General features: G+C 28.4%; 1 protein-coding gene across 1 annotated transcript in view; it reads left to right on the forward strand.

Moving 5' to 3' along the window:
• LOC148312019 (B-cell receptor CD22-like) overlaps positions 1-14208 on the forward strand; it is a 571734-nt gene that overhangs the window by 163954 nt on the left and 393572 nt on the right. The gene's annotated exons all lie outside the window — the stretch shown is intronic.

The following is a 14208-nucleotide window of genomic DNA, read 5'->3' on the forward strand; positions in this document are numbered from 1 at the left end:
ATCTCTCATGTTTTTGTTTTGAAATATCCTCTTTAATACCAATGAACCAAAATTGTTTATATTTCTAGATTTTTGAAATAAATGATGGAATATTTTCAAAAATCTCTTGAATAAAAAAAATGTAACTCAGATAAACAATTCATGAAATAAAAGCAACCGGTCTTGTATTTTTAATACAAGTCTAATTTTAAATATAAACTTAAAATTACGGAGGCTTGAAAAGTCAAATTATGTGGTATTATTATATATTGAAATTAAATATTAAAACATTTGTATAAAACCACTTTTTGAGAGAACTAATATCAACACGGCTTGTTTCGAGAAATAAAGACATTATCATCCATATGTTTAAATACAAATTGTCGATTAGTGTTGATAAGTAGAAGTTGTAGTTTTCGAAATTAGTCGTGTTTTTATTAAATAATTCAAAATAGTGATCTTATTGTCTGTTTTTCACGTATTTTTTAGTGATTTATTTCTTATCTGAATTATCACACCCGTCATTTTATTATTTTTTTTATTTTCTTTGAATTATCACGTATTTATTGCATGTATTTTCTGGTGATTTATTTTTTATTTGAATTATCAAGCACGTGAATGCTAATAAAAAATAACATATTAACTTTTAAAGCAAACTTTAAATTACAAATATTAGCAACAAAAATTAAAGGTTATCGTAATGAAATTTTTAGTACAACCACTTTTTATTGAAATCTTTTGTGAAACGTGTTTCGATGCAAAAAGAAGTGGTATTTATTCAAATTTAAATACGAAATCAATAAATACTATAAATTTTATTCTATGAATAGGTCCACAAATATAGAAATTGGAAGATGCGTAATCTCTCTCGTTTTTTTAAATAAAGCTTATGGAATCTGAGCCCACCATCCACCCGCAGCAGTTATAGAGTCCTGAGGGACTCTCTGTCAGCTGCACATAGAGGAAAATCTTCAAAATATTTCTGAAGAAATAAATATTGCTCTATTCAATTAATGAGGGGGGAGGAGAATGTACGGACAGAGTTCGACACTTCATCCCCACCCCTCGGGATCCCCTCATTACCTCTTTTAATTATTAATAAAATAAAAACAATAAGAACACAAAAAAAAAAATAAAAAAAATAACAATGTTTCCAAAAATAAAAAAAAAACAGAATACAATTTAAGACGAACACAAACAATGACTTAAAGACTAAAGTAATAGAGAACTAGTAACATTAAAATAAAGCTATACGTTATTATTTACAGATATTTTTCCGCTTACTAAATCGTCGGATACCAAAAAGATTTCTCATTAAAATGGTTACCTCACTCCGCCATTAACACTTTTGTATTAAATCACCCGTGTAATGAATTTGAAAGGCCTAATTGTATCAAAAAGGGTGGCTTCCAACCCCACTGATTCGATTTTAAAGGTTTGCTTATGTAAAAGGGTGGCGAAACTAAATTAGAACCCCCCAAGGACAGCACGGAGGCGTGATTACTTCAGATGTATGAACAAATGAGGAGATTAATTTCTAACCAACCACAGTCGAAAATTGGAAGGAAATAAAACACTGAATATTTCTTGCACACGTTATATGGTGTCCTTTGTTGTTGACTAAAACGTACCCACTTTCGTAGTGTAGTGGTCAAAACACTCTGCTAAGTCCCGGGTTCGATTCCCAGAGGTGATTCAAATAAATATAAGTGTTTATTTCACTCTAATATTTATTTAATATTATCCTGGACTGGTACCTGAAGCGGAGGGCTGATCACCTTTCCTTCATGAGCTAATTAATGATCAAAATAACACTGCGTTTATATAATGCAATGCTCTATGCACCATTGGGGTGCGGATAAGGGTTTGAAGAAAACATACCCTTCAGAGTAGAAGGAGTTACAACATTTTGAGTGTGTCCAAATATTTGTTCACCATTCTGGGTTTCTTCTATTTTTACTATATTAATTTTATTATAATATCGGATACTGCATTAATTTACGTTTGCTTAGTTTTGTAAAAATATAACGTGGAGATTATGTATTCTGCATCTGTCCAAACCATCCAAAACAATCGTATTTCTACCGTAATGTGGGGTAATTTGGAATAGTGGTATTACCTGAAACAGTCGTCTCACGTAGCATACTGTTCCAAATGGCCACAACGGTCTTTTCTTAATTATTTGGTCTGAGCTAAAATAGCGAGGTGACATTTATCTATTTCAGTAATAAAATCTGATTTTTACGTTAATTCAAACTTTTGGTTATCAGAAAGGTATGATTTCAATTTACTAAAATCAAATACAGTATTGATTAGTTCATATTTAATTCCAAATTACTAAATTTAAGGTTTTTTTCAAGTATTTTTTTCAACGGAACGATGTGTAACATATATTCGAATGGTAAAATAAGGAAATAATACAAGGCTGAGATAAAAGCATTATGGATAACATTAAGAAAGGTGTGTTGTGATAGTTTAAACGTGTGGAAAAATGATTGAAGAAAGAACAGTTTAACAAAATTTAAGGGGGAATATAGTTAAAAATTTTAGCTGATTACACCACAAAAGTTTTGGCACGATCAATTATGTCAAGTACGTGACCGTCAATTATGTCAAGTACGTGAATGAAGAGAAGCGTGAATGTGAAAGAGGCGAATTGTTTGCAAATACAGAATGTGTAGCGTTATATTCTTTTAGCCTACCCTTGCAGGTAAGCGGTATGAAAGTTTGTTTATTTGTTTGCTATAATTAGTTTAAATAATCGTATTTTAGTATTCAATCGTTTTGGTTCGTTTTAAGTGTTTCGGGAGCACAGATAAAAACATTACAAATGTCTTATCAATGTCAGGGGGGAATATATACAAAGTAGAGTATACAACTGATCACCATTTTAAAATGACAGCATCAGAAGAGATTGTTACCATATAAGCCCTGAAAAAAACCACCAGCATCGACAGGCCATCCTTAACGCGCCTTAAACCTACCTGCATAACACAAAGCCTAAGGAGGAATTCCAGGGAAACTCAAGCTAGTTGAACAAAACTTTATATACGCACATGCTATGAAAACTACTGCGTCAACTTCCAAAAGCCTTTGAGGCGTCAAAATAAATAAATTAATAATGTCTTATTCATCAAAGAGAATGAATAACTTCGTAATTTAAGTTTAATCTTGATACAGAGCTTCGAAACACATTAGAGAGATTGGATGAATATGAACTTACTTGTAACTTATTTAATGTTTATCTAGCAGAATGTTGTGATTGATTATGTTGTATTTAGTTCGTGTGGGGTGACAAAATAATACAGAATCCAGCAAAGGGGAAAACAGCACTCGCGAATAATCAGACATTCCTTTATGGATATATTTCTTGCCTGAAGATCAAATAAACTTCGTCATAAAGTCTCATACTTCGAGGAATTTGCTGAAATGTTGCTGAACTACAATAAGTGAAAGTACGTTAATAAGTTAGTTTGTGACATGCGTGAATTGAGATGTACGTACGTTATCGTAAGGGTGCGGATACCTCACATCAAAAACAAAAACCATCTGTGGCTTTAATTGTACAAAACATGTAAAGTAGATTTTCAGGATACTATGTAAAAAAACAATTCTTTATAAAAATGTTTTTTGTCAAAAATACCTTTAAAAATTCCTGACAGAGCTATAATCAGCAATACCTACAGATCTATTGCATTACTACCCATATGCAAAAGGAATCCCGGACCATTGCATTTCGGAATTTTTCATAAAACGTGTTTAATAAAATTTATGCAATATAGATGCTCAATTATAGGCAGATTACTTAAGTCAGCTAAATGTCAGATTGTAAGCCCTAGAGCGCTAAAACTTACATTTTCCGTATAAAAAATAATAAACGTTCTCGATCTCAGTTCAGACATTTATATTAATATATCATCCGTAGGGTGAACAATCCAGTGTCTGATAGTATAAATAGTAATTAACAATATTATGTCCTGGGATGCATACAAAAACCTTCCATTTTCTTTCAGAAAAAAATAAAGAAATTTCATTTAAAGTTAAGGTATCAATTATGATTTTAAAAAATGTTTTTTATTTTTTCATAAGTCGCAACCCCTTATTAATCATATTCACAGAAAGCTGAAAATAGATTTAAGAGAATAATCAAATAAGCTGATAAAGTCGTTCCCGTTTTTTTGTAATTAGTCATAATTTAAAAAAAAATTACTTAAATTATCAAATAATACAGAGTAATCGATGAAATAATTAAACTTTCTGACTCCGGAGTTTAATGGTTAACGCATTAAGCTAACGTGCTGGAAGTTTTTTTCCCGGTTCTATTTTTAGGAGGGGATCAACATAAATACACCTGTATGAGAAGACCAACAAGAAGGCACAATAAAAGGGTGCCTCCACTTTTCCAGCATTTTCTAAATTCCCCAAAATTATTATCATTAATATATATACAAGTATAGCAGAGAAAGACCTAGAAAAACCTGGCACAATCAGATATGTCAAATACTTGAAAGCGGCCGGGTCAGGAGTCGTAATAATTGTCGGTTACGTATGAGGAAATGCATGGATGTAGAGGTGGCGAAGAATGTTTGCAAAAACAGAGTGGTGTGGCGTTCGATTCTCTCTTCCTACCCCTGCGGGTAAGCGGCATGATGGTTAATTAGTTTTATATTTATATATAAATATTTAAATATATATATATATATATATATATATATATATATATATATATATATATATATATATATATATATATATATATATATATATATATATATATATATATATATATATATATATATATATATATATATATATATATATATATATATATACATACACGAGTATATAACAACTATAAATGTTGGCAGTATCCGCAAGTTTTCCGCTCAGTTAAGAAAAAGTTGCGACCTTTACAACACTTTTTCAACCTCTCGGCGATTCCAACAAAAAGAATTAGTTTCTTGACGCAAGTGTCAAACATTCTTTCTTCCAGTCACTAATTCTTCTGTGGAACTTGAATTGGTTTATTCACTTCGTCGTGACTTTCAAAACTGTGTAAGGCCGTGTGGTTTTATATTAATCTTTGAGGAAAAAATTCACAATAAAGAAGTATTGAAAGATGTTTTTATTCTCTTACTTGAACTGTGTTTAGTAAAAACAGTAAAATGTCGATTAGTCGGATCTCTATTATCCGGATTTTCGATTATCTGGGACGATCACCATAATATTTTTAACAAATATTAATTTTCAGTTTTACACGAATTGACTTACGTTAACGTTGTTACGTTGGAACTAATGACATTTTGATAGTTACTTTATGCCTTTTCGATGATGTTCTGTTAAATTATTTTTTATTATCCCTCAACCGCACCCAATGGTTCATAGGGCACTGCGTCATATTAACGCAGTGTTATCTAGATAATTAATACTTGATGAAAAGGTGATCAGCCCTCCGCTTCAGGTACCAGTACAGGGTTATATTGAATAAATATTGGAGTGAAAAAATCACTTATATTTTTTTGGTCTCCTTGAGAATCTAACCCGGGACCTCCAGTAAGGTAGCCGAGCGTGCTGACCATTACGCTACTAAGGCGGACATTATTAGCGGTTTGGTTGCTTCCAAAAGAATATCTGGCTTGAAGCAGAAATAAGTAATTAATGAATGGAAAAAATATAAATTAAAGCTATGTATATGTGTATCTAGATTGATATAATTATAAATACGGAATATATTTTTTTCTCATGAATAAATTTTATTTTATTTTTAATATCCGGGTTACCTTTATCCCCAATAAGTCCGAATAATCGAGGTTCTACTGTACAAATAAAAGTATTTTTTACGCATGCATGTATTATAGCTGACCAGTTTTTTTTACAGGATACAGCCTGTATGCAATCGTAGGTATATTTACTGGGTATAAAGAGAGATTTAATATGGAAAAAAATATTGAAAATTGATAGATATTACTACAATCAATGAAAAATATTACAGTTACAATAATTTTATTAGAACACTCTTCTTATAATTCATCGTTCACTTTGTGTAATAACACTTATTTGTGTCTACCGGAATAATTATTCCATCATCAGGTCATTAAAATAAAATCATAGAAATTTTTATTTTGTACAAATGTCAAACCGTAATAATTTTATTTTAATGACCTGACGATGGAATGATTATTCCAAAACCGGTAGTCACTAAAAAGTGTTTATTAAAGTTGTATTTCACAACATGAATGTTATATTATTATACCACAAAGATAAAAATGCTTTTTATATCCAAAAAAATTAAAGCGTAATTGTTTTATTTAAGAGTATAAAAAACCCCCTAAAGATGATTTTGAACGAACATAATTTTATTTAAACGTTTTGCATTTTTACAAGAACCTCAACAAATTCATTTTAAAGCACATGAAAATGATGCACAACCCTTAAAACGGGATCATATATGCTGTACGTGTACCGTTCAGAGTTTAGGGGATGTATCGAAGGAATTAGAACCCAACACTGTTATTACTGCGTTTCTATGCCTCGAATTGGATACAGAGCGAAACACCGTGGGTGATTTATACCCCACATTTACATTTAACACGAGAGTGACTCGGGCAACCTTGGGGTAAGGAAGAAACATGTGTTATAATAAATATGTTTTCTTTACCTAGTAATGGTATTTATACCCCGTGAGACAAACACTCGTGTTTACTTAGGTTTCATTTTAATTAAGCGGTTTATCTTTTAACGCAAGATTTACGGAACATGGTCTTAATTATACAAAACCAAATTATGTATTAAAGAAAGAGAGATATCAATTCTGAAACAAAGATTATGCCAAGCCAAAAAAAGTATGATTGATAACCACACTACACATAGAAAATAGTATATATATATATATATATATATATATATATATATATATATATATATATATATATATATATATATATATATATATATATATATATATATATATATATATATATATATATATATATATATATATATATATATATATATATATATATATATATATATATATATATATATATATATATATATATATATATATATATATAAACAAAAAAGAGTACAAAATAAATTCAATGAAGATTTATTTTCAATCGGTCTAGGTGTTGTGATGTATATTTCACATTTACTTTCCCTATTCTTACTATCTTATATGCAAATAAGCCTCTGAACGTAGAGGCTTTGCAGGTTATTCCTTTATAATAAAAAAGTCAGTATTCAATAAACCAATATTTTCTTGATATTTATTAAATTTTATCGTAAACAGTAAAATTGATTTCGCAAATTTTTAATAAGAACGTTAAATAACAAAAATCTTTATTTCCTTACAAAAAAGTGTGTGGCGTATTATGTTTCAGAACAATTTACTTGAGATTATTAGAAAATATCCTTATTTTCCGGAAATGTTGTTAAGATGAAACGTTTCTCGGACCTAGTGAGCGAGCTTTTGATACAAGAAAAGAAATTTAATGAAAGTTTGTAGAGTACAAATTAGATTTTCACAAAGTTTACATTTCATAAAATTGACAGATCGCTTTAGCTTATTTAACGTTCTCCTTATAATTAAACCTGAAAATGCTTGAGAAACGCTTTTCATTAAAATTATGATTAAATCCATCTTATTTATTTCAAAATCCATTAAAAAAAATAAAACCTCCCTCTTATGGAATTCTACGAGGGGAGTTTACTTTTAAGCCCATAAAATTATACCAATTTTTTTATAAACCAATTTAACGATATTTCGGTACAAATTCAAACTTAAAAGGAAAATTATGGAGCATTGATTTATTGTAATATTAGTTTAAATAAGTGAATGCCGTTTAAATTCAAATATAACAGAAAAAAATGTATAACAGAATTAAAAATAAAGCTGAATAAGAATGAATTCTTCGATTTCATTAATTGATTTGGCAGTCACTTTGTGGTAATATCTATTAATTTGTTTTTTCATTTTACTTGGTAAACACCTCTTTTTCTTTTCTAAATCTGTTTTGTGTTAAGATGTATTCCGCATCATATTCAAACACTTATAAATAGAATATCACTTCAAAATTTAGACCCACATAATCTTGATATCTAAATTTAAATATTGTTTTAAAGACTGTTTTATCAAAAAATATAAAACGACAAACAAACCCAACAATGTTTTATGGATAATTTTCAATATATTATAAATGTACAATTTTACTAGAAAATGATATGGAAATCTTCAAAACACGTGTCATGAACATGAAAATGATACGGAAGACATCGAAACACGTGTCATGAACGTGAAAATTATACGGAAGTCATCGAAACATGTATCACAATAGATTTTAAGGAACAGCTGTATATACCAAGTACAACTTAAATAAAATAAATTTACATCATTTTGAGTGTGTCCAAATACTTGTTCACAAATCTGGATTATCTTCAATTACTGGAGTTATTTTTCATATTATTTTTTGACATCTCATCAAACATGAAGATGAATATGGAGGTCTGGGCATTTACGGGGCTGACGACCGTCATAGATGTCTCTAGTGAAGTTCTAGTGATTTAGGAACAATATTTCAAAATTGGTTCATATATATAGAACTTCCAGGAATTTGAGTAGTGTTGTTGTCAATAATGGGTAGAATTGGTGAATGTTACACGTATGTAAAGTGATCACTTAAACCAGCATATAACGGTCGTCAGCCCCGTAAATGCCTAGACTTCCATATTCTTCTTCATCTTTGATGAGATGTCAAAATATAATATAAAAACAAATTATCTGGTGATTACTGTTAATTAAATGTATCACGTTTCAGAATTCAATTTCCTTATTTTCTTCCATCAAACATGTACTTCACCTCCCGTTTCTAACGTTGAAGTCATCATTTAAGTGTAGCTTTCCTTCCAGTCCCTTTATTAATCTGCATTTCTGTTTTGCCTTCGAAATTCCGTAGCTTGAGGCGAGAGCCCAAAACTTGGATGGAATTTATCTGAGCGATTCGCTGCTTCCGAAAGGAGCCGGCTTCCTCTCGTCATAATGCCTGAATTTGTAAATTAAAAAAGTCACGAAAGTTTATGAATTATTTAAGGGATCGTCTGAACAAATGCCCTTCCGTGTTATTTGACATGTTCTGCGATTCGGAAATTTATAAGGGCTGTGATTTTTCAATTTGAAAAATCTATATTTTATGAAATTTTAGATGTTTGTATGGTGGAGAAGAGTGAAACGAATATCTTTTCATATAAATTAAGAAGTAATTTTTTTACATCTCAACAAATATATATTTTTATTCTTACTCTTATCCGCACCTTATGGAGCATAGGGTTCAGCATCGCATTGATGCAGTGTTATCTAATAGTGATAAGCTAAAATAATAAATATGAAAATGATATTTTCTAGCGTTTCTCATGTATGTGATTATAATCCAGGATTCGAACCTCACATACTAATATAAGAATTTCTGCTTAGTAAAAAGCTTCTTTACATCTCACCAATAGATGTTTCTAGCGAAGTTCAAGTGATTCAAGTACAAGGTTTCTAAATTGGTTCATAGATATAGAACTTCCAAGAAGTTGAGTAGTGTGGTTGTCAATATTGGGTAGAATTGGTGAATGTTACAAGTGTGTAAAGTGATCACTTAAACCAGCCTGTGACGGTCATCAGCCCCGTACATGCCCAGACTTCCATATTCTTCTTCATCTTTGATGAGATGTCAACAAATAATATGATAGATACATTACATTGGAATAAGATAAAATATTACACATTATTTTTAAATTACCAAGTTCATTCAATTTCAATCTTAAACTAAAAGTGACTGCAAATACGCATTATGTGGCCAGTTAGATACTGAAACGGTTGCGTCATCATTACTAGGAGTACCCTTGGCTGGATTACACTTACCGTTTTTACGATGAAACTATATCGCGCGTACATAAAGCAGAATGGAGTTTCTCACAAGGAGCACGAAACTCTACGTTATTTTCCAATTTCAGAGAGCTCTAGACAAGAAACACACTTTAAAATGAAAAATAATTTTTCAAAGTGTTTTTTTTTGTACGAGAACATTTTATTTACATTGTTATATATTTTCGATCTTCTTCTTACATCGCTAAAAAAATATATGAGGTTTTATTTTAAGCGCCATATAAGAGTTTAGTATCTTAGCAATATTTTGACATCTCAACATAGATGAAGAAGAATATAAAACTCTGCGTATAGTCCTTAATAATTTAAATGTATTGTTATCACGCTGTTGAATAAAGAGCAAGTAACGCAGGAGGCATATTTATATTTACCTATATTTAAATAACTCAACACAGGTAAAGAATATGGATGCCTTGGTATTTGGTAAAGTCCTATTTATTCCTTTAAATATATGGATATAGTGCTATTTAATACAGGGCAAAAAATACATGGTTACTAACTTATATTCGTATATTAACCGTTATTTTGACATCTTAGCATAGATGAAGAAGAAAAGGGGTCTGGGTATTTTATGGGTAGAATTGTGAATGCAACACGTGTATAAAGTGAACTTAAACTATTCCATGACTATGTTAAAGCTAAATTAGATAAATAAGGGCCTCTGCAAAAAAGGCTTAGTTCAATCAACCATAGATACAGCCGCAGACTCACTCATTAAACGTTTTGATAAAAAAATTCTAAGTACGTGAAATTATTATTATTTATTTTAAAATATTTCAAAAATGATTTTAAATGCTTTTGGTATATTGTAATGCACTTTAATTTTTTCCATAACTAATTTTCTTATCATATTCTTGCTTCTTGTATTATCTCAATTGATTTTACATGTGTCAAAATTGATTTAAAGATTTAGTGAAGTTAACAAGTAAAAATTGAATAAAAATTGGATTTCATATCAATCTGTAACTATAACTGACTTCAATTTAGGTATATAATATTCAAAATATATGTAATATGTACCTAATATGCATTTAACACTTCGTTTTTCGTTTGTTGAATAAGGAATAACCAATTACCAATTGTATGATATTACATTATTTCTATTATTAATTTTGAAAACCCGTGATACAATTTTCCTGCTTTACTGTTTTTCCGCCATTAAAGAAAGTTCTTTGCCCAATACGAGAGAATTCTATGATTTATGGAATCGCAATAAATTTATCAAATTTGGCCCAGTATTGACGTATAGATTAACGTATAAAAGACAAATGAGTTTTTTCACCTGATCCCATATTTCCGTTTTACAAACGAAATTCTAATTATTTTTTAAGAAGGAACATGGGAGATGATAAATGAGAAGATATTATAAAACATGAAAGTAAGTAAGTGTTTACGGAGTAAATGAAGCTCTGTAACACGGGGAACTTTTTTATAACTCGAGGCGTATCGCTTAATACGGGAGAAGTGTATAGTTTACTAAGTAATTATTTGTTTTGTAATATTAACGTTGGTAAATGTTATATAGTCGTTAGCGTTTTAATTGAATGTCATATTACGGTTTTTATCAAACAATGAATATCGCTGAATACGAGATAATTATGTACGTATAAAGTTTACTAAGTAATTATTTGTTTGGTAATAATGGCGTCGGTAAATGGAATGTAGTTTTCATAGAATTTTACATTTAGAATGTCACATTTTGGTTTTATCAAACAATGAAAATCACTGAATATAATTTAATGATGTACGTATATAGTTTACAACGTAATTATTTGTTTTTTCAATAATGACGTTGGTAAATGGGACATAGTTTGCATTATATTTTACATTTTGAATGTCATATTACGGTTTTTATACAATAATGAATATCGCTAAATACTAAATAAGTATGTACATATATAGTTGACTAAGTAATTATTTGTTTTGTTAAAATATTTTTGGTAAATATGATAAAGTCGTTTGAGTAATATTTTATATTTTGAATGTCATATAACGGTTTTTGTCAAAAACTGAAAATCAAATAAGACAAGATAAGTTTGTACGTTTATAGTTTATAAGGTAATTATTTACTATGTTATAATAACGTTGGAAAAAAGAATATAGTTGTTCAGTTCCGGTTTTATTATTTGTTTTAATTTTTCAATTTTTGAGTTTATTTTAAAAATGAAATAAAAATTTGAAATCTCTTAATTATAATTTATTAAAAATTATCTATATTTTTCTTCCATTTATGTTTCAAGTCTAAAAACAAAAACAATATATGAAACATAAATTTCTGTTCACCAGGTATGTTTAATACTTAAAAGTCTGAAAAATTATTTAAATTTCAAATTAAATTTTAGTTGAATTATTTCATCAAACCTGAAATATTTTAATAAATATTCAAAGGGTGAAAACCGGATCAATTTTGAACTTTTGTAAGCTTCGTTATTTGAGTTACAAGTATGTCACGTATTTTTTTTTCTTAAATTAGCTCATATTATACTAATATAAACATATATATGTATATATATTTATATATTTATAAATATATATATATATATATATATATATATATATATATATATATATATATATATATATATATATATATATATATATATATATATATATATATATATATATATATATATATATATATATATATATATATATATATATATATATATATATATATATATATATATATATATATATATATATATATATATATATATATATATATATATTTATATATATATAATATATATATATATATATATATATATATATATATATAAACATATATATATATATATATATATATATATATATATATATATATATATATATATATATATATATATATATATATATATATATATATATATATATATATATATATATATATATATATATATATATATATATATATGTTTATAATTTTAAAATAATGTATTGTCTTCTCACAGTAAACAATACATATATTTAAAATTCATTCAGACTCTTTTCATTCTTCATTCAGGCATCTCGTCACGCATTTTTAAACCCTTAAGCACATTTAAAACAATTTTGTGACTCGGTTTTTTTCAACAATGGCAGTCTTATTTTATCCTTATTTCTAGTAATATGTTCATGAATTTTTTTGTTAAAAATACTATTTTATCCTTAAAATATTCGGGTTATTTATCGTTTAAAAATTTATATATAAAGATCAGCATTTTTAATTTTAGTCACTTTTTTATATATAACCATTTATGTATTATTTATGTATCAGGAAATCATAACTTAGGAAGGCGGAAAAAGACTATAGTTCAGATTTCACAGTCAACAGACCACAGTCCGTTGTGTTGCGAAATCTTGGGAAACAGCATCATTAGATCCGCAAGTTCGGTAAATCCACTTAATAAATCGGTCCCGAGTTACGACAGAGTAACTTTGCTGGAAGCTTTATCCAAGTCAGGAGCGGTTAAGTAACAAAAGTTTGACAGTCTTTTCCGTGGTGGGGTCAGTATGTATATTGTAAATAAGACTGGGTGTCCAGAAATGCATTGCGAAAATATTTACATTTTAAGTGTGTCCAAGTACTTTTTTACGAATCTGGATTATCTCCAATTAAAGGAGTTATTTTTCATTTTATGTATTAATTTTAAATCAAACATAGACTTTTTGAGTCTACTTAGTTGTATTTTATTAAAAAAGACACATAAAAAATATATATTGTAACAATATATTCGTTTGATAATGCCCTAACAAGGCGAAACAATTGTCACAATAGAATTTTTTTTTGTATTTTTGTTAATAAAATTCAACTTAGTAGACTTAAAAAAATCTGTGTTTGATTTCAAATTAAAACATAAATTAAAATGGAGTTCTACAAATTAAACGCCAAATCAATAAATAAGTTATTTTATCATATTTTTTTTGACATCTCATCAAAGATAAGAAGAAGAATATGGAAGTCTGGGCATTTGCGTATCTGACGACCGTCATAGGTTGGTTTAAATGATCACTTTACATACGTGTAACATTCACCAATTCTACCCATTATTGAGAACCACACTACTCACATTCTTGGAAGTTCTATATACCATATACAATGAACCAATTTTGAAACATTGTTCATGAATCACTAGAACTTAACTAGAGACATCTATTGATGAGATGAAAATAATTGGTAAATGTTACGCGTTTGTAAATTGATCACTTAAACCAGCCTATGAAGGTCGTCAGCCCCGTGAATGCCCAGACTTCCATATTTTTCTTCATCTTTGATGATATGCCAAAAATTAATTCGAAAATATTTATATTTATTTTTAAAA

This window comes from Brachycentrus maculatus, unplaced genomic scaffold (assembly GCF_059751285.1).
Source record: "Brachycentrus maculatus isolate JH-2025_06_01 unplaced genomic scaffold, ASM5975128v1 h1tg000050l, whole genome shotgun sequence".
Taxonomy (NCBI): domain Eukaryota; kingdom Metazoa; phylum Arthropoda; class Insecta; order Trichoptera; family Brachycentridae; genus Brachycentrus; species Brachycentrus maculatus.